Raw genomic sequence first — 21,929 nt, 5'->3', positions numbered from 1 at the left:
TCTGATTTTTTGTTTAATATATTAACTGCACAGTATGGCAACAGTCTAGCAGTACTTCATCTGGGTATGGTCATCTTCTTGCATACCTATATTTTGCTCAGTGAAAAGCACTTGTCTTACTGCTTTGGATGATCTTGCATCTCTTTACAGAATTGAGCTGTTGTTCTTAAAGGAAGCATGAAGTCAAACTCAGCTGGGCTACTCTTCCCAGCCCTTAGCATACTGTACAATTTTGGAAGGGGTTTTCAGCCCTCGTGAAGCCTTTGTTGTGGGTTACCTCTACTTTAAAATTTACAGTATAGTGAAGTGAAAGTTGTGTGTTTCTTACTAGCTTCTTGTATGCCCACAGTCTTGAGTCATAGCAGCAAACCCAGCCACAATTTTATGTTTTACTACTTGGAAAATCTGTGAGCAGTGAAATTATCTACGGTGTGTTTGCACAGACTCAGAGCCTCTCTTATTCCTAAAAAGCTCCCAAGCACTTAAGTCTACACTTAACACTCAGCAGATTTGCATGTAACCCCAGTGAAACTTTCCTTATTAGTTCCTATCTGAAAGCTTCTCTTCTTAGCCTGAAGGGTTAGAAACATTTTTCCACGTGATCAAATTTTACTGGATCTGATGGGCCAGCTTTTTATTTCCCTGTTGAACCACAGAAGTTTTTACCTAGAGAAGTTTCTACTTTTTCTTAGTGAGCCAATAGGCAGTTTTTTCAAGTGAATTAGTTTTGTATTTGTTTTCTTGCAATAAAACACCACCAGCAATTTTTTTGGAACTCGGCTCCCACCCCTGCATGCAACATCACTCCAGATTAGTGTATGCATGTGTGTTCAGGGGTGGCGGAAGGGTTAAATAGCATCATTTTATAAATATTACAGTTATTCAAATGCTTATGTAGTGAATAACCCCTTGGATCAGGAGAATGCTGGGTGGTTGATGGCTTCTGCCTTGTGTTTCAAACACAAGTTGAACACCTGGGTTATTGCTTAGGAAGTCGGGTCTATGTTTGCTCTAGAATTGGACAACTCTTTGTGCTAACAGTTGCAGCTGATGCAGAAGACTGCACATTTTAAGACCTCTGTAGACTAGATTTTCTGTGCTGTCCTTCAGTTTCTTCTGGAAACATTTCTTCTTTTGGAAGCGTTCAGCTGCTGATTTGTATACAGATTACTTTTACATTAAAAAAACCCATTGCTCTAGCTTTCCAAGTAGATGTGAGTATCAGAAAATCAGACTATAACTCATCAAGGAGATCCCCAATTAAATTGCCTCCAGCGGGTAGCAATTTAAATACAGTGACTTTTAGCAGAAACACTTGCATACAGGAGGTAAGAGTTCTGGTTAATGGAGAGCATCTCAGATACTTTGGCGGCACTTTGGTTTCATGTTGTGGCCTTGACTTTTACAAATGCTGCCACATATGTGGAAAACAAAAGAAATCCTCTGGCACTGTAAATGTCATACTAAGACATATAAACAGGAGGGATGTTCGCAGAACACACCAAGTGCTCCTTCCATTCTACATCATATTGGTAAGGCCTCAATTGGGAACACGCTGTATGCTGTTCCTGCACAGGGAAGTTCAGGAAGGACATGGACTAAAGTGAGAGCCACTGAAGGTGAACATCGAGAATCACCAGAGGTCTCCCAATGTAACCTAGGAGAATATGCAAGAAGAAATGGAGTTTTAGGTCTGGGGAATGTAATAAAAAGTGACATGATAAATCTTCATGCATCGAAAAGGCTGTTGCAGGAGTGAGAGGAACAAATCTTTTCTTTGTCTGTGACAGGTAGGATGAGAAGTAGATGTAAATGATGGTAAAAGAGATCCAGGTTAATCATTAGGGAAAATTTTCTAAAGGCAAAAAGAGAATCATGAGGAAAGAACAGCTTGCCTGGATAGACTGTGGTGCCTGCAGCACTGAGGAGGTCTTTAAGGGCTAAAACAGATGGGACAGAGATACTTTCACAGGGATGAGGTACATGACTTCTCAGTATCCCTTCCAGCCTTGTAATTCAGTGATTGCCTCCTTGTTTGAAAATCGACTTGCTGTGTTTTTACTTGTTAATTCCAGATGTGGGGATGCTGCTCTGGGACAGTATGCTTCCAGTGGAATTTGCTGTTCTTGGGTTTTAAAGACAACAAATTCCCATAGGAACAGTCATGCACCTGGCAAGTTCTGAGCCTTGGCAGGTTGTCGGAAGAGAATTCAAGATTCCTTGGCCATTTTTACTGTGGAAATAGCTTTGCTATCATGGAGATACCAAAAACTTTCTTGCATTTTATTCTGTAACTTGCCTTCCTTGTTATACTCCTTTGTCTAACTGGGAGCAGCACCTGGCTCTTGCAAACCTTCAATAATTTCTCTGAGACATTGAATATGTAAAAAAGTCAGGCCTTATTTTTGTATATTGATTTTTCAAAATGGGACACGGTACCATACTCTGACTTCATTTGGAGCAGCAGCAGTTTACCTCCTTTTAAGAGATGAATCCTGAACAGCAATATTTTTCCCTGGGTTGGTTTGGGACTGCTGCCTCAATGGCTGCTCTGCTTTACTAGTGGTCACGTCTGGAGTGCCAGACACCCAGTTTTACAGCACTTGCAGGCACTCATTCACTGGAGCAAGGTGACCGTTACTTTGCCCAGTGCAAACCAGCAGTTCTGTAAAGTCCTCAGGGAAGATACAATGATGGGCTTACCTTGCACATCACTAGCCTGGAACATGAGTCTTCTGCTAGGCTGTGACACAGGATTTCAGCTGTCTTAGCTTGCTTTTACAAAGTAGCCCATTTTGTACTGATACTGCAGCCCCTTGTTTTTGTGTGTGTGCTTTATTAGCCTACAGTTCTGTACAGTACTGCCTTCCACCCTCCTCCCACTCTGAACACCACGTGCGCTCAGTGAAGAGAGACATGCAAAGGAAGTACAGCGCTTTGTTTTTGCTTTAGTTCTACTTGTTTAAACCCTTCCTCTCACAGTGCATTGTGAAAACTTCTCTGGGAATTTAACAGCATAATGATGCAAATAACCCTGTCATCTGACTAAGCCTCTCTGGTGCTGGATTCCAAAATACCGAGCCAAGACCTACAAGTCTTGCTGTGGATGCTATAGGGAGCCTCATGCTAGAGTGCAGATGGCTCTTCAGTTCCCCAGTGGGAATTGTGCGGGTCCTTATTAGCATTTTAGAAAGATTACTGTTAAAATGACAGCCGTCCTGTTGACTGTTCAGAGTGCTCAGTCAGTAATCAGTGGACACACTGTATACATTGGCCCCTTTGGGAGCATTTTAAAATGTCTCCCCTGTCACCATATGTAAACCCGCTCCTCTACCTGTTTTTGTTTTCAATAACGTACAACATCCTCAACCTGCATCTTTGTAGAGGAGGACACCTTCAGATTTTGCCTATCAACAGGTAATACAGGCTGCTGCCTCCCCTACAAAGAGCTACTACATCAGTGACCTCTGTTGGCTTCAAAGATGGAAATACCCATTGACTAGAGCTCTAGACTTGGTACTTGTATGGGCAGGACTTTGTACATCTGCCCAGGTAAGGATGGGCGTCTTTGCCAGATTTTCCGACACATAAACTGAATCAGCAGGCTGCAGCTCTCAAGTGATTGCAACCAGTAGCTCTAATTTCTATGCTCATGGAAACTCCATCAGTAAACAGGGTGGGTTGAGCCAAGTTTAGATCAGCTGAAGGCTTTCCTCCATCTGTTCTCAGACAGGGATATAGATAGCTATTTGGGAATTATGCACTTCTGGCTGATATTTGTCACACCACACTGTAGTAAGAATTTACTCAGCCATGTCATGAGCTCATTTTATGCATATCTCATGAACAGTATTATTTTTTTTTTTTATCACATATGTTATTGCAGTACCTGACTGCTTTTCATGCCAAAATCCCTAATAGACAATGGAGCTCAAAACTTCTCTTAAAGTAGGGCTGGAAGACTATGGCTTTGGTAGGACATTGGGACTGTGTGGGTCTGGATGTGAAAGGTGTTTGAATTAGCTCATTTCCCTGTCCATGCAGTACCTAGACTATTATCTCAGCATAACCTGATGGATTAGTCAATATTGGTGCCTTCCAAGTTGATTCAATTAGCGGGAGACAAGGGTAACAGGTGCAGGCATCCATCTGATGTAAGTTTGTGCATTTCACAGAGCACACGGGCAACGAGCTATTTTCCCGAAGGCAGCAGGACGCAAACAGCAGGAGTTGCTATGACCACAACAATTCCGAGCTTCTCCCCAGCCAACCCCAAACCAAAAATGTATTGAGCCCTTTCTCATGGTGATTTTCTAAGTGTCTCCCCAACCGTTTTTAGGTCTGATTCGCCACCTTTCTCCAGCCTCTTTCTTAACGCGGCCTCCCTCCTGCCCTCGGCTCTGTCACACTTCCATGCAACGCGTGCGTGGAAACCTTCCAAGCGCGCACAGCGGCTCGTGCCAGGAGCCTCGCCGGCGGGCGAGGCCGCTCTGCGTGGCGGCACCTATTGTTTCAGCTGCCCGGCCCGCGGCTGGGCCCTCGTTGTTCCCGCCTCGTCTGGAATGGCTGCGGAGGCTTTGTCCGGAGCGGAGAGGGGACAGTTCTAAGGCGGGGTTCTGGTCGGCGGGAGCTTTGCTTCGAACGGGAAATACTCGCTTCCCCCTCGAGGAGGCGGGTAACGGCAGGGCCCGCTCGCCCAGGTAGGCGTGACAGGAGCGGACCCTGACCGCGGCGGGGAAGCGGGCGCCCCAACAGTCCTTCGTGCGCTCGGTGGTGCCACAGAGCACCCCCGCGCCGCCCGCACGCGAACGCTAACCTCGCCCAGGGCTCTTTAAACAGTTGCCGCTTCGTCCCGCCCCCGCCCCCCCTCCCCCTCTTTTTTTAAATCTTCGCTTCGCTAGTCGCTTTTGGCGCGCGCTCTTGGCCCCGCCCCACCAGGGCAGCCAATCCCCGCCCGGCCTGTGCGATTTGAGCGGTGAGAGCGTACCATTGCCAGGGGAGGAGTCGGGAGCGTGAGGGGGCTTTGTATGGGGGTGTCTGCGTCCTTTTATTGTTCGTTGCCGCGCCTGTCGTGTCGATGTTGTGGCCGCTCTTATCCCCTTCTCCACCCCCTTCAGAGCACCGTGGGCCCGGCGGCTGGAGCCTTCGCTTCCCGCCGCCCTCCCCTTGACCCCGTGGTATCGCTTTAAGGGAACGGGAGGGGTGGGTGGGCTCGCCCGCACGCGCTCCTCCTCCCGCTCTGCCAACCGCTTCGCGCGCGGGGCGGGGCCAGGCCGAGGCGGTGGTAGCTTGCAGCTGCCAAGGTGTGCGCGCGCCGCCGCCGCCGTTTCACCCGCCCCCTCCCGCGGCGGGTAGGGTCGGGCCGTGCTGTGCCGCGCCGGCAGCCTGACGGGCGGAACGCGGCGCCTCCCGCGGCAGAGGCACCTCGGGCAGTGTTAGCCCTGCGACCGGCGTCCCCGGAGCAGTATGAGGCGAAGGCAAGTGTGGTGGCAGAGTCCCTCCGCCAGCGTCCCCCAGGGAGGGCAGAAGGGTGGGCTCCGGTGTGGCGCGGCAGGTGGGGCGGCTGCTTCTCGGCCGTGCGGGCGGGGAGAGGCGTCTCCTGTGGCGGCGGAGTATCCGCTTCATCCGTTGACATCGCCCGGGGAGCGGCCTGACACGGCTCGCCGGGCGTTGGCAGCGGCGCGGAGGTCTCTGCGCGGCGCCGGACTGGGGTGGGGGCCGTGCGGGCCCGCAGGGAGCGGCGGCGGCTGGGGCTGGCAACGGGGCGACAGGGCACAGCCACGAAACCCGATCCCTGGGGCGGCCTGCCGCTGGGCGGCGTGTCCTTGCCGGCTCCCTGACCCGATTACACGGCTCGGCGCCGGGGAGGAACGAGGCGGTGTCGGCCAGGCGGCCGCCCCGGGGACCCCCGAGCGCCTCTTCGCCGGAGGGGGCTGGCTCAGCGGCAGGTACCGGGGCACCTCACTCCCCTCCTCCCGGGCTGGGAGGAAGAGGAGGAGGACGCGACGGTGGTTGTACGGGCTACCTACGGGAGGGCGGAGGGTCCGCCCGCGCCTCATCCTCCCGGGCGCGCGGCAGCGCTCTGCCCCGCCGGCGCGGTCGTGTCGGGGAGCCTTGATGGCGTCGTCCTCCTCCTCCTCGGCTTTGTCGCTGGTAGCCGCTGCGCGGGTTGCGTTACACCGCCGGTAGACTTCACAGCGGTGACTACCACAGTACTCCTGCTTCCATCGTCAAATAGCTCATGACATCCGCGCAAGAGAAACTGCGTGTACCGGCTTCGTGTCATATAGACGTCTGCTTGTCTCGCTGACCTGTGCCTTTAGCCTTTTTATGATTGTTCTAGGTATGCTCAGTACAAGGGATGTCCAGCTTTCTAATACTTCTGGGTTTGTGCTGCTTTATTTTTTTGTTGTGATACAGAATTAATCTCTGCGGGCTGTTGCCCTAAGATGTGTTTAGGGTGTTAGAATGCTTAACTAAGCAACTGCTAAATAACTGCTTCTAAACATAGGGTGCCTTCTCTTATAATAAAAACCTACTTATGCACTAACAGCTTCATTCCATATTCCAAAGAAGTCATCTCTTATCTCATGCAGTCATCCATTTAAGGTTAGTGCTGTGGAGCAATCGACAATAACTTCTGTTGAGATGGAGGAATGCTTTTCAAGTCTGGCACTACAAAAATTGCCACTTCCTTTGTTGATTCTGTTGATAGTGCTTTGAAACGTTAACAAACTGAAGAATTTTGGGGGAATGTCTTTGAGTGTTAGGCTTAAAATTAGGGTTCTTCGTTAATTCTGCACTTTAAATGTGGTGAGTCGGTATGGGTGTAGGTGGCTTAGGGGAAGCTGAGCACATAGCTTCTCGCTGGGCAATCTGAATATCAAACTGACTATTCCTTAGGGCCCGTTTTAGTTACGAACTGTGGAAGCTACAAGTTAACCAAGCTTAAAAAAAAGCAGTAAACAAGATTTTCTGTGTATAACTAAGAACTTACTTGAAATAGACTTATCAATAGTTATACTAATACCTTTCCTGCATTTCTTTTAGAGAATGTGCTTATTCTACTTATTTTTCGCTGTCACATTTTCAGCACTTGTGTTTGGATTGGTCATACTGCGGGGATGTGTTTTGGTAAAAATAACTCGCTGCATGGGAATGAACTTCATTAATCATGGGAATATTTCTACTGTGAAAGCTTACTTGCACTAAACTAGATTTAGAGTTAGATTGAAGTTGGCAGTGTCCCTGTAAACCAGCCAAAAGTCCACTACATGTTCATCAGCTGAAAATGAAGAAGTCGCACTACAGTTAAGAAAACAGATGTTTGTATTTAGCTTGTAGCTTGCAAAAGTACTAGTGTCCAAGAACACGGGTGGATATAACTAGATATGCTAGACTTGTATTCATTCGTATCTTAAATTACATTTGGAAGGTACACCTTACTGCTATTTGGTTAAGTTGGAAATCCTTTAGTTCTTAAATTAATGGACAGGGGAACTCCTCTGAAATGTTACAGGACAACCATAAAGATTTTTCTTTTAACGGTTATTTTTAAGTATCTGTGCAGAAAAAACCCCTAATAATTATGCTGATTTTGAATGACATGTATCTCATCTTCAATTTTCAATAAATTTGAATACAAATCCTGTTCCTGACTAATTCTGTGTGTCAAGAAAGGATCTGTAAATGGTATGTGGCTGTATATTCCTGATGAACCTAAGCACAGCTGCTTGAGGTTGGGATAACATTTTATTCCAAGCTTTCTTGCCTTTCTGGTTTCAAATATCCTGCAAACACGCCTCTCATGAGAAATTTTACTTATTTTTCAGGTGCAGGTCTGTTTTGATAAAGACTACAGCACTGTTACTTTTCTGTGAGAGAGCTTGAGTTATTGTTGCATACATGGTAATGTGGAGCTGATGACTTGTTGCTTTTTGGAGAAAGCTGAAGCAGAATTGGTCCTTAGTTGGATGTGTTCCTCTCACTTTGCAGGATTTCAAAATGAATTCTCAGTCACCCAAGTAATCCATGAATGGATTAGGTGTGGTTTTTTTTTTTTTCTCCTTTGCAAACACAAGGGCTGTCTTGCCAATGTAACCTTATAGTAGCATTCAGGATAGCCCTAGGTAAAGGGAGAGGGAGAACTGTCCATGCTGCTGCTGTCTCTCTTTGGTAGAGACAGAAAATGTCCACTGTCTTTTGACTCTGTCACAGGAAACTGCCTGTGAGAGCAGCAGCAGAGCCTGTACGTGGACTTTCTTTGGTGTTACAGCTTTTGTGCTATTACTGTAGAGAAGGCTTAGGCAACTGTGGTAACAGGTTGGTCAAAACTTGTTTCTGCCATGCAGCTTCTAGCCTTGATGTTTTAGGAATCTGTTCTCTGCCAGTTCATCTACATTTTAACAGCCTGGGGTGGAAAAATCCTCTCATTTACAGCTAAGGCTTGGGCTATGCTAAAATTCCGTCAGAGTAGCTGTCGATCAGGGATATGATCTGTTATATGGAAGGTCCTTGCACAGATTCAATTATATGAGTAAAGCACATACATGTTAGCGAGGTTTGTCTTAACACTGTGGTCTGTTGTTAATATATGGGTGTGAAACACGGCTTTGCCAATGTACTGTACAACTGAGGTACTCCTAGTGTGGATGTAAGTTTTCCTGGGTGAGTGCTTTTACTGTAGCAGATCCTAACAATAATCTCACCTTTCATTTAAAAAGAAGAGGAGAAGGAGGTTCCCACTGGTAAATCCAGGAAGTAGTTTTTTACATGAGCTCCCTTGGGGCGCCTGGCTTGCATTTTCTTAGGTCTCCCAGCAGCACTGGAGCCTAGAACTGACCTTAGCCTTGCAGACTAGCAGGGTGTAACTGAGATGTCAGCTACAGAGATGCTGTTCATAATTTGATAGGTGGAAACAGAGCAGCAATGATACTGATCCAGTGTTCATGCTGCTATTTGGAAATGTTGTGATAAGATACAAGAGGCAGGCACTGTTTATTTACTAGGAGGGGAGCCCAAAACTGGAGATGGAGCAAGAGGTAAGCTAGCATAGGAACATCAAATCACCACCCTTTCCTTCCTTTTTCTCCCACTCCCTCCCCCAGATGGATGACATCTTCTTTTGTAATTGCACAGGGGAGAGGGAGAAAACAAAAAGTGCATCTGGGAGAACCCAAGAAAGTACAACTCTGAGAAATGAGATCTGCATGTAGATGGTGTTTGAGAACAGCATGAAAACATTTGGATCCCAGCTGAGTGCGATATGCAGTCATCAAGTATTTGTTGTCTGTTCCTGCAGTCTCCTCCTAATTTTGAAGTAGTTAGAATAGGTAGTGGATAGGGCTCTTAACAGCATTCAGTTTCTTTGTGTAAACAGTAAACTGTTATGGATCATAGCCCTTCTCATTCCCCTGCCTGTATTGTATCTTGATCTGAAGAGGCGCTGTGGTGCTCTTACAGGTGGAGTGGCTTGTGATAGACATTCAGTGCCCAGATAAGGGAAACAATTTAAGGAAAGGAAGGTTTCTCACCTGTGTGGGCAGCCTCTCTTCTGATACCCCATTCACCCACTTTTTCTTTTAAAGTTAATCAAGCAGCAATTTGGCTTGGGAGCAAGAGGAAACTGAATGATGTTTTTCTTTCTTAGGTATTGAAATTGACTCAATTCAAAAGTATTCAGTGAGACTAGGAAAGGAAATACAAATTCTTGCTCTTAGTAGACAGCAGTAAATTAAAAATAGAATTATTTCAGTTTCAGGGAAGAAGAACCTATTTCATCCCACACTTCCTAAGGAGACTTCGTAACATTTCTGCTAAATGTGTGCAGTAGCAGCATAGCTTCTTGCTGAAGAGAGATTGCTCTATTGATTGCAGTATTGGTTGCTCCAACAGAGATCAACTGTTCTGCAACTGTTGCTTTTGCAATAGATAACATGAGAAACTGCATTTCATTTTTAGAAGAAGCACTGAAGAAAGCTATGGAAATTGTGAGGAAAACCTTTTTACTACATTCCTGTCTCTCTCTGCCTGTCATCTCTGCCTTCTTCCCAGATCTGTATCTGGGTTATATGTTAACCTTTTTCATTCTTTCTCCACAACGTCTTTGAGATATGATCTTCTGTGTCTAGCCACATGGTTAAAACTAGTCTAGGCTGCCCTCACTTTATGTCTGGATTTCTTTTTGACACTCAACTGTTCAAAACAATGACCATTTTACTGAAAGTGGTTTGGGTTTTTTTTTTTCTGCTGTTAAGTCTTCTAGCAAACCATTCCTATACAGGGTCCTACAACTACAAACATAAGCTAATTTTATTCTGGTCCTTTTCAGCTGTCACCTAGAGTGGCATACTGTGGAGAATTTGACATGTAGTCCCACCTGTTAACGTTGCTAACTTTTAGGCATTCACTAAAGCCTGTTGTGGTCTGTCTCTACCTTGTTTATCATGAACAAGGAGTGGCAGATGAATGCTTTTCACCTACTATGAAACAGAGTCCCTTAAACATCTACAGAGCTAACTCATCTTCTGCCTTCAGAACTTCAGAGAGGTTCTTAATGCCCTCCACTGCCATGAGCTGACTGAACTGGAGGAGCTTGGCAGAGGACTGAGTAGGCTGCTGCTTATCTTTGCGTGTTTCTGCCTTTTTTTCTGTGCTCCTTTCTTTGGATCCACTTGTTCAGCAATTGTCTCATCCCTTGAGCTGGAGTCTCTGTGTGCAAGAGGTATGTTTTCTTCTGCTTCTATATAGCATATTATGTACTGGAGTTCTGGTTTAGACTGGTGATCTCAAACATCATTGTAGGATACAAAACAAAGGTAAAATCTTGCAGTTTTCTGTTTTCTGTGCTGACGGTATCCAACATCAGTCCAGGAATATTTGTCTTATGGTGTGGGTCTTTTGCTGTGTTTGCCTGCATTAAGATTCCAGTTGTACAGCTTAATTAAAATCTGGAAAATAACCCACTTAATGCATTAACTTCCTCTTTGGCCAGCAGGAAAATTGTTCTGTATTACTGCTTTCTGCCCTGCTGTTTGGAAATAATTCCTCTGAATCTGCAGTGCTTTGAAGTGAGGCAAGGCTTGCTGGGAGCTGATGTGGTTGAGGGAAGAGGACGTTTCAGTGCATTGAAGACTTAATAAATCTCTTTCAAGCTTTACTTAGTTATATCCTCTATCGTCATGGTTGCAAGATGCTTTGTAATAAACTTTGGATGACATGTCTGAGGAGGTCTTAGGGTATGATCTACTACTCTTCTAAGTAACTTTTGAACTAAAGTGACTTAATGGAGAGCATTACTTTTATAGTGACCTGCCTTTATATTATTAAGGTCTCTTTACCCTGAGTCTGTGGGGAGACTTCTCACTGGAAGTTAAAGTTTAGGCAGAACAGCAGCATTTTTGTGGGATCATATCTTGTTATCTCTGCCATGCAAGTAAAAGTGCTTGTGGCCACGTGAGTCCTATCTAACATTTCTATCTCTTTGTGGCCTTGGTGGAATGGCCTTGGGTTAGCGGGATGGTTGGGAGGCCCTTCCCTTAGTCTTTCTAACTATGCTGTGTGTACTTACACAGCTGTTAAAAAGGGCTCTCTTGTTGGGTCCTGTGAAAAGGATAGTATAAGCTCTGCTCCATTTTTGTGAGCTACTGCAGCTTGTAGTGATTTGCACCATTTAACACTTATGTTTTTTCAGGGTTCATTAAAAAAATGAATCTGAAGGCAACAAGAAACCAAATTTGGCTTGAACCCAGTTTAAAGAGTGCAAACCCAATTGATATCCATCCAGTGATACCCATGTAAGAGACAGCACTGGATCCTATGTTGAGAAGTGTCCTCCAACACTTGCAACATCATGGTTATGTGACTGAGGAAACGAAGGGGAGGACAGTAGAGTTTCTCATCTCCTCTGTTGTGTGATGATCTGCACAGAAATGAGGAATGGAAGCAGGTGTTTGCCTAGGAGTCTTGCTTTAAACAGTCAAATCTGAGAATGTTTCACTAATCTTTATTTTAGGAGAAAGTTATTTCTTTAATAACAGTGTGTGTATGGTACTCTATCTGCTATAAGCAGTTCTGCACTGTTTGAGAAAGAAAAGCCAGAGTAGACTGTGTCAGGAAGGGTAAACAGTTTTGGGGAGCATTGCATGCTTTTGATGATGCACTTAGTTGCACTAAATCACCAATTAAGTGAGGCTCCTATTCAGAATTCTCTAGAGCTGCACCTCTTTCTGCCTTGATTGTAAAGAAAGTACAAAAGACTATTTGTAGTTAGGCTTCATGTATAGTTTCCTTGGTGAGCCTGGGAAGGCCAGTGCCTCGCACCTCGAATTTCAAGTTTCTTCTAGATCTCGTGTCATTTGTCTTGGTGCTTATAAATAGAATCTAAAGATACTGTGGACTTTCCAGGGAGAGGAGGACTGCATACACATTCAGGAAATACAGGAAAAGGCTGGGTGTTGGTGATACCTGCTTCCAGTACTTCAGAAAGAGAGGAGTTTGCACATGTGAAAATGGAGGAGTTATCCAGAAGGTGAAAGCATCAGTAGCAGATCTCCACTAATAATTCTCTGCAGTGATGGTATTCGGTGTTCCCTCAGAGAAAAGGCAGATGGGCTACAGCTGAGCCCATCATTGGACATTACAATTTTCCTGTTGTTTTTTTATTACATATGCTTGTTGTGTTACACATGCCTGGAGACCCACCCAGGAGGACTCTGCTGTGCCAAGTATTGTATTAAAACATAGTAAAGAAATCTCTGCCCTAAGATTTTTTTATTTGTTTTATTTTCTTAAATAAAGCAGATGAGAGTGGAAGAAAGCAGATATGATTTTTCTGTTGATGTTTAGAATGGCAGCTGCTGGGAAGTTTTGAGTTCAGCATATTGAATAGAATATTATTTAACACTGGATTTATTTCAGGATGTGAACCAACCTTCAAATCATTCAGTGGGACACTTCTAAAGCTCTAAGATACAAACACTGTGGGCTTATGAGGGGATATGTATGTGTAAGGTATATATTTGTGGCTGGGAATCTTTGTCTTGGAATAACCAGTTTGCAGTCAGGGAAAATGTCCCTGGCACATCCTCCCTCATCTCTAACTCCACTCAGTATGGTCAGGCTTCATGGCATTGAGTGGACTTGCTTCTGAGCTACCCCTCAGACACCTCTCTGCACTCATACCACACTTGAGACCATTTCCTGGTCTCATATCCTACCCAGACAGTAAGTGATGGGACTTTCTAAAATTTGAAGAGGGGATAAGGTATTCCAGGTGGCCAGCTTGTATGCTGACCCAATTCCACAGTCTGCTGATACAATCCTTCATACAGTTGTTGTCATGAGTGTATTCACAATGTGGTTCATGAGAGGAGGGAGGAGTCTCCTGATCCATGTTCCCTCTGGGACAGGAGGGAGATCTTCATTGATGTGTGCTGTGTGTACAACATGTAGCCCTTCTCTCATCTCCTCCAGGTCTGCTTGTTTGGTTTTTGACTGTACTTTTCCCTCCCATCTTTTTGTACCCTTCCTACCTAATGCCTCCCCAACATGCAGAACCTTGTTCTGGCCACAGTCAGACTGAACTTCAGTAGCACTGGGGAGGGAGTGTGGCATCCCAGCAGTGGGTCCATCTCAGGGTATGCTTCCACTGGAAAAAATGGCTTTTTGGAAAACTGCCTTCAGAGAGCAGAGTGCACTGTTCACGTTTGGTATTCAGTGTTCCTTCTGGTTTCCCCCGCCTACATGTTTTCCTTCCTTTAATCCACTGCTGCCTTTTTCTGTTTCATGTTCCCCACAGGCATTTTCTTTTTTTCCCTCCTGGCTGTTTACTGCCTTACCCTTCTTTGGTGCATGGAGGAGAAACTACTGAATTTTGTTAGCAATAGTCATAAGCTTGTTCTTAACAGGAGGACCAAGTAGGAACATAGGATGTGTCCAGGGCATTTCTTATGGACTGGATTAGCTGTGCTGTTTGCTGCATTATTTTCTTGGAAGGTAATTGGTTAATGTTAATTTAGAAATCGTATAGTCTCAACTGTGATCTAAACCAGCTAAATTGCTTGGAGAGTGTCACTTGAGATGTTTGCTTCCTCTGCAGGAGAATTCTTCTGCTAATGTGCCCTTTTGTGGACGATTGTCTAGATGCCTCATCAATTTGGAGAGGCTTGTTTTTAGTGCTATGGGCTCTCTGGAGAGTTTATTTTTAAATAGTTACTGAAGCAACAGTCTTTTAAAATGCTGCAGTGTTGGGATAGAAGGATTAAAATGTTTAGTAATCCTCTAAAAGGGTAGATTGAAAATATACATTTGTCTCTGCTATTCTCTAAGGGTAGCTGAAATCATTGGTGAAACAATCCAGAAGACGATTTCCTTACTTAATAATTTTCTTCCTCAAAGCTCCTCTAAGTTTACTTTAGTTTAAATTGTGGAAATTCCCAAACTGAAATATGGTCAAAACCAAATGTTTTATTTCAGGAATTGCTGTGCACTATCCTTCATTCTCTGCTATAAAAAGATTACTTATTTTCACCTGTGATTAATTCTGCCGTCTTGAGATGGGCTGCATCTTGAGGTAGTCACCTTGGTACTGTAGCTCCCATGTAGCAGTAAGGTGCCATTTCACATGCAAAATAACTTCACTTTTTCAAGGAGAAGCATTTTGTAAGTCTTCTTTCTTTGTGCCAAAAACCTGTAGACTTTACTGTTTACCCTCTGCCAGAAAATTTCGAAGAAAATGTTTTTCAAGAGGTCAGATTTCCTTATTGTGTTATACTCCCCCAGCATTGTAGTGGTTCTACTTTACACCATTTTCTTTCTTAATCTAAAGTCTTCAGGTGAGTTGTATCAATGCAACAATTACACTTAATGAAGTTATTGTAGTCTTTTGAAATCTGATAAATCAGATGATTAATCAAATGTTACAGAATGTCACCTCCAAATATAAGGGGTTATCTTTTTTCCAAGTCCTCATTCCTTTGCTGCTCAATTCCTGTACTCTTCAGCTATCACAAAAGGCCCTTTGTTATTCATTTGACTGTTAAAGTACACTTATTTTATGCTTCATCAAACTCTTAATGAGCTCAAGGTTTATAATATCAAAAGTCTGGATCTCCAAGGGTAAGAGAAACTAGCAGGTTTCATAAAGCAATAGGGATCAACCAGCATACAGGAAAACATCCCAGGCAGTCAAGTCTTTTTTGATGGTAGAAGACAATGGTAGTGAATTCTTTATTTTCCATTCATGCAAACCATGATGATAACTTACAGGCATGATGCTTTCTCACAATCAGTGTCTGCTGGTGAATTCAGCTATTGGGCATAGTACTTTGGTTCTAGGCTTTTAGGAAGGTAAGGGATTTCAGAAACATGAAGTACAACAAAGCTGAAAGAGAGAGTAGTGAAAAGAGGAAAGGACAAAATGGCTGAGTAGGTTCGAGGTGCATAGGTCAGACTTGACCCAGTGGGCCACTGCCTGCTGCACAATAGCTGGTCTGGATTGTTCCTTTTCCTGCTGGTGTCACAACAGAGGTGGATCTTGAAGGGAACACTCTGAAATGGACTGGGAATAAAGTGCTGTGAGATTAACACAGTAAATTAAGATGAGTGCTAATTTCTTCTGTTGGATTTGAGGATGAATTGCCTTACAATGCTGTGCTAATTACAGCAATTCACGAAATGATTCACAAGAGTGGGTAGCTGAATGTGGTCCTTCTAACAGCTGTCTTATCTTAAGCTAGGTTAACTTATTCACTAGAATTGTGCTTAATTTGCTACAATGGCAATTGCAAATGCTCAGTTTTACTTCCGATGACTTGACTGAATGGGGTCCTCTGACAGCTGACAGCAGAATGGGAGCAGCCTTCAAGCTGTCTACAAAGTCAGCCACTTTGGCTTGTGTTTAGAAAAGTTTCTTTACAGTGGTGTGGGTTAGAAGGCTTTTTCAGTGCTGTAAATTAAATGCTAGGCTGTGTAACACAATCATGACATTTAGTGTTAAGTTACACCGCATCTTGCACAATTTTACTGGCGTTTGCCGCTTGCTTCATTGTATAGGCTCCAATATGGAGACAATATCCTTAAGTATCAGGGAATCTGAGGGCAAGTAGATTCTGTGATCCTGTTCTCAAAGGTAATGGCTTAAGATATATAATAATTTTTCTCAGTTAAACTGCATTCTCCTGTTTCTGCAAGTAGAAATGCAAAAGATATGTGTTCCCATTTGATGGGATAGCTCTTGCTGTGCAAAATACAAGTTGCTGTGATATATTGGAGTTTATGCCACAGTTATGCACAGCAAATGCATGCAGTGTCTATGGAGTTTCAGTTATGACAGCAAAATCTTTAGGTGGCAAGGACAAGGTCATGGGTGTGAGATTAACTAGCATACAGCAGTCCTTGTGGAAAGGAATGTTTGGCAGGCATTAACTTTTTATAACCTGGTAATATTCAGTTACTGCAGAAAAATTCTCATTTCTGTGAAGGTCTTTAAAATGGTGGAGATATGAATCCTAGTCACCCCCTTCAATTCTGGGTTCAGAGGGGCTTTACTTTAGAAATGGGGGGGGAAACATGATGGGCTGACCAGGCTTTTGGTAGGCATGTTCTAATTTGTGATAGCTTAATAGAGTACTGAAGCTGTGCAGCAGCCCGCTGTTGGAATGTGTCCTCACCTGCAGGATCCAATTGTTGTATCTTCGAATGGTTATGGGAGGCTAGTGGTGGAAATGAGCTGTGACCTCCTCTTCCAGGCAAAGCCCGGACTGTAAGGAGTTAAAACTTGGAGAGGAATGAACTGAAGTCAGCAGTACGAATAGTCTGTTCAGTAAATAATTTTCTTTGTATACTGATGCCATTCTTTCACTCATTATTTGCTCCACTTATTCTTTTCCCTTCCTACACACACATGCACGCACACACATGCGCGTGTGCAATTTTTCTGGCTTTGTTATTCTCTCTTGCCCTAGTTATCACCTTCCAATGGCCACTTGTCACTGTGACCCACCTTCTGGCTAAGGGAGCTGTAGATGATAGGTTCACTGTGAAAGAACCACCCTCAATCTGGGATGGACACCTATGTTCAGCTTAGAAGATGCAAGGCTGTTTTCCAGCTGCTCCTGTGAGTCTGCTTGCTCTGAGCACTGCAGTGGCTATACAGAATGCAGCACACAGGAGGGAGAACACTGTTCAGCCATACGCAGAAGAATTAAGAGCTGTTGCCCACCTCTTTTTTTTCCCCCCTTGGTGGCAGGCTGTGAATTCCTGGGTGAGTGAACATCTGGTACGTGGCATGCGTTGTTCCAAGATTGGTGGGGAAATCCATTAAATAGCTGCGCTGTTACTGAGAATTTGGGTAGATGTAGGACAAAGCATTGGTTAATGCTAGAGTCTGCAAAATATAGCAGACTTTGATGCTAGTGCTTGGACATGATGCTGTGAAAAGAGAAAAAGCTTTTAGGGGTCCTGTATCTGAGGATCCACAGAAACCAGCTAGAGGAAAGAGTTGGATTTTGAGTGACCTTGAATGTCTGCTCCAGTGAAACAATCCATGTGTGACAGGTATTTAGGAAAATATTTTCTGGGAGGCCCTTTGGGGTTGGGAGGGGGAGCAGTTTAAATGCCCTGCATCAGTTCAGAGATCCATTTTGATTTTTCATAGTAGCTGCTACTTGTCACCTTTGTGTGTGATCTTGTAAATGCTGCTATCCCCAGGCTCCTGAAAGATGTGCCGAATCTCTTTGTAGATACTAAATTGACTTTAAAAAGCCCCACAGACAGGATGAAATAGATGCTTAGCAGGCAACTGTTGAGAATACAACCCATGTATAATCATAAATATATACTTTTTGGCTGGGGGGGGGCGGGCTTTGGTTCTGCACCACTTAGTGATCTACAGTCCAGTAATTCTTGCCTGCTGTTGGAGCACAGCCTCTGTGTTCCCTTTCCCTTAGGGCGCTGTTGTCTGCTTCATTCTTCTGAGATTTTTGTGCTTTCCATTGTGTTTTTTTAAAAGGCAACTCGAGAAACAAACAAACAAAATTCCTTTCTTGCTTGACTTGTGCTTTTTCACTTCTAAAAATGATTTTCTGTTTCCTGGCATGGCAGTGTTATTAAACCCAGGACTTTTCTCGGCTAAGCTCTGTTACTGGAGAGCCAGAGGGGTAAAGTGAATATAGTGCTTGCTATGAGAGTTGTGTTTTTCCCTTGGTTTAAATATTGATAGTAACAAAATTACAGATCTGAAGATTCTAAATCAAGACAACTGTTCATTGTTCTCTAAACAGACTTTAGATACAGCTTTCCTATAGCTACATTGTTCAGTGAAGTGCATTCCTTTTCAGTAAATAGACGGGCTTTTAAGGCCCTCAGGTTCTTCAGATCTGAAACAATAGAAGCAATCAGTACAGCTAAATACAAGAGGAAAACAATTACGGAAGGGGGCATTTTTAGGAGTGTCTTGGGCAGTGCCCCTACCTCTAGCTGCTTGATTTTTTTTTTTTTTTTGAATCTTAGCGTGTTGTGTCCTCTTCTCCTCTTGTCGTGCAGTGTGCACAAAGAATCTGATCAGAAAACTCATCTGGGTTTAAAAATAGCCTTGTTGGAATAAAAGATAGTGAACCTGGTGAGGTTTATTGTGGAGTCCTGTTGTATCTGTTGTAATGGCATTATTGCTCAGGTGAGGATGATTTGGTGCTAAAATGAAGATGGGGCTACTGTCAGTGCTGCTTGAGGTGTGGGAGGAAGCCCAGTGAATGACAAAGAGAAGTTGTTGTTTGGTCTTGTATTTGGGAGGACATACTTGATACCTGTGGAGAAAGGGAGGAACATTTTCAACAGAACTGTTAAAAGACTATAGCTTCTATGAAAGAAAGGGGCAACAGATGCAAGTTAATAAAGGAGGGAAAATACAGCTAGTGCTTAGATGAGATGCCATAAAATCACTGTTTCTGTTGAATCATTATTCTTATTTTTTGGTTTCTAGGCTTGCATTCTGACCATATTCCGTGTCTCTAGGGCCCTAAGAGATAGATGGAGCAGTACTTTTGAGAGAACTTAGCTGTTCTGTTAGCTGATGTCTGCTTTCCCTCTTAGCTCAGTGAACCAAGATCTTCAGGGGTGCTTGTGCACTTGTGAACATGGTCACTTCTGCCTATATCAGCTGGTTTTATAAAAGAAAATTATCTTTTCCTCAAAATATTTACACTAGCAAAATATTACTGCATTTTCCTGTTAATTGGCAATTAGAATCAGCTTGGTAAAATAGTTTGAACACTAAAAAACTCTCAATTTTTTGTTGTTTGGGTTTTTTTTTTTTTGTAAAGCTAGTTTTCAGACTGATATTCCAGGTACCTATTTAGGTTACATTGAGATGTTTCTAGCCATGTGGTGCCTTGTTACGATTCTTTCAAAGGGCTTTGCACTGATGCAGAAGACCACCTTTTACTGTAGCGTGGTCTCAGGATGGTGCTTTCATGTAAAAGTAAGTAGTTGTGGACTGTATATCGGGGCTTGTTTGTGAAGTGGTTGGGTGGAATTGACTTAAACCCTCACTGTCCTCAGAGAATGAAAGGATGTGATCTGTCTTACTGCTTAAAGATGAGCAGCTACTTTCAGGGATGGAGTTTCTTAACTCTCGGCAGAGAGACTTAAAATGCCCTGCCTGCTCTGTGAGGGAGGAATGTAAACCAGGTGTAGTCAGTATAGTCTTAAAATAAAAGCTAGTGAAAAATTGGAGGTCCTAATCTTGACAGGTCTGAATGTTACTCAACTCTACAAAGCCTAAAAGAGAAATTGAAAGGAAGTGTAACTGGAAAGGAAGGACCCATCTGTCCTTCCTGTTTCACAGAGCTTGCATGTGAACTGGGGTGGAGTATGCAGGAGAGTGGTATCGATAGTTGCTTTTCTGTCTTTCTCCTGTACTTTGCTTTCTAGTTTAGATAGGCATTTGCAGCATTGCAGGATTTCTGTCTGTAGCCTGTTCTTATCTAGGAAAGCAGCATTACCTTTTAAACCAGTGAAAATACTGTTGATCTAACATCATACTGAAGTTCTTTCATCTCTAGCTGTTCTAACTATTTTACAAAGGGATAAAAGTCTGTGTCCCCTCAGTTTTTGAAGGGAGATAAATGAAATGCAGTGTTATCATATTGTAGTTGACCTTCATAAGCTTAGACACAGCTAGGATAAGAATCTAGGCCTCTTCCTGTTCCTGGGATCAGTATGTTAAGACAGAACTTTTCACTGTCTTGCAGATGGGATATACGTGTTTGTGGGCATGAATAGAAACTAATTAATATTTATGCATATACTAATGAAGCCCTACATCTGTTTTTACATATGCATATGGGTATGGATTTGCAAGATACCAGTGTGGGTGTGAATAGATGCAGGTCTGGGAAAATTGTGATAGCTTGTAACTGTGCCACTTGGCACATACAGTGTGTACAAACGCATACTTGCAGAACAGTATTAAAAAGCAAAATAAAAATTTCTACCTTCTCTCTTCCCGAAAGTCATGAACCCTAGGGGTTTTTGTAAGCATAACTACCACTTGCTGAAAATATTAACAAAAACTTCCCACTTCCTGTCTTTGACTTTCTGAATGGGAACCCCTGTTGTGTGACACTGTTTACATCCCCAAGTAGGCAAGCCTAGTAATGTGGGAAAGCGAATGGCGTTAGAGTGAACCTGACAACCCTTTTTAATATACTCTGCAACTTAGAATTTGTGTAGCTGGTGGTGAAGTTGGCAGTTTCACTGGACTGCATGTTGGGAGTTATTTCTAGGGATGCATGCATTGAGCCCCTTCTGTGACAGAGGTTCCCTTTCTCCCTGTGCTTGCTTTTTAAAAAAGATTGGTGATTCATAGTTACATTACAAAATCTGATCCGCTAAAAGCAGGGAATGCTTCTGAAGTTAATAGTGTGTTATATTTGCCTACCTATGGTGTTATTGAAGCCACTCCTTGACACCTGTAGTGTTTCTGAAATTCCTGTCATACCTGATGGTCCCCATGAACCACTTCTGTTCCTTTAACAAAATTATCTTGTAGCAAGAACCTCAGTATTTCATTCAGAAACAATTCTGTTGGTGCAACTACCATTCTGATTTGAATGTTTAAAGACTGCTGATTCACAGGAGGGAACAAAGACTCAGGTAAATTCTATGATTTTACTATGGAGTCTTGATAATTTGAGAAATGAGAATACAGTGTTCTGCTCTCCTACTGTCTCTTTCTTGGTAGTTTGTTTTTAAATGGTGTTTGCCCCTTTCAGAGGTCTGACTTAGTGAAGGCAGCCTGTTTTGCGTTAAACATTCCCAGTATTTTTTTTTTAACCTGTTGTTTTGGTGTCTATTCTGTGATTTTTGTCTGAAAGTTTTTATTGTTTATACTTCTAACTCTACCTCTAAAGCCTTCTATTCCTCAGACCAGCCCTGAGTTATTAATTAGTTAGCCCCTTCTGTAATTTTGTATCATTAAGTGCTCTTTTTCAGGAAACCAAGGAAGAAACATTCCTGTCTTCAGTAACTCTGTTTAGTGGCTTTGTCAATGTAGTGCACACAGGTCTTGAGTGCCGAGTATGGACTAGATTGGGATTCTTCCCTGCAAACCTCCCAGCTGCTACTTTTTAAAAAAAGCTGTTAGCTATATGCATAATCAGTGCGTGAACTCCATGTAAATTTGCTGGTCTCCTCAGTTGAAATATGCTGTATAGGGGTTTTTGGTACAATGCTAGTTCTGGCAGCAGGCATACCTGCTTGTTTCTTAAGTTGTCTTATTACAACAGATGAAAAAAAACCTTGGAGGCAGGGAAGATCAATGCTTGAGCAGTTTCATACAGCAGGAACTAGTGAATTAGTAGGCTGTCCAATAACAGGAATTTCAGACTTCAGCTGAATTGGGGTTGATATTTGAGGATCAGTATGCACAT

The sequence above is a fragment of the Phaethon aethereus genome, assembly GCF_964289735.1.
Source record: "Phaethon aethereus genome assembly, chromosome: 1".
NCBI classification, from domain to species: Eukaryota; Metazoa; Chordata; class Aves; order Phaethontiformes; family Phaethontidae; genus Phaethon; species Phaethon aethereus.
The sequence above is the reverse complement of the archived record's forward strand: the minus strand, read 5'-3'. Positions refer to the sequence as shown.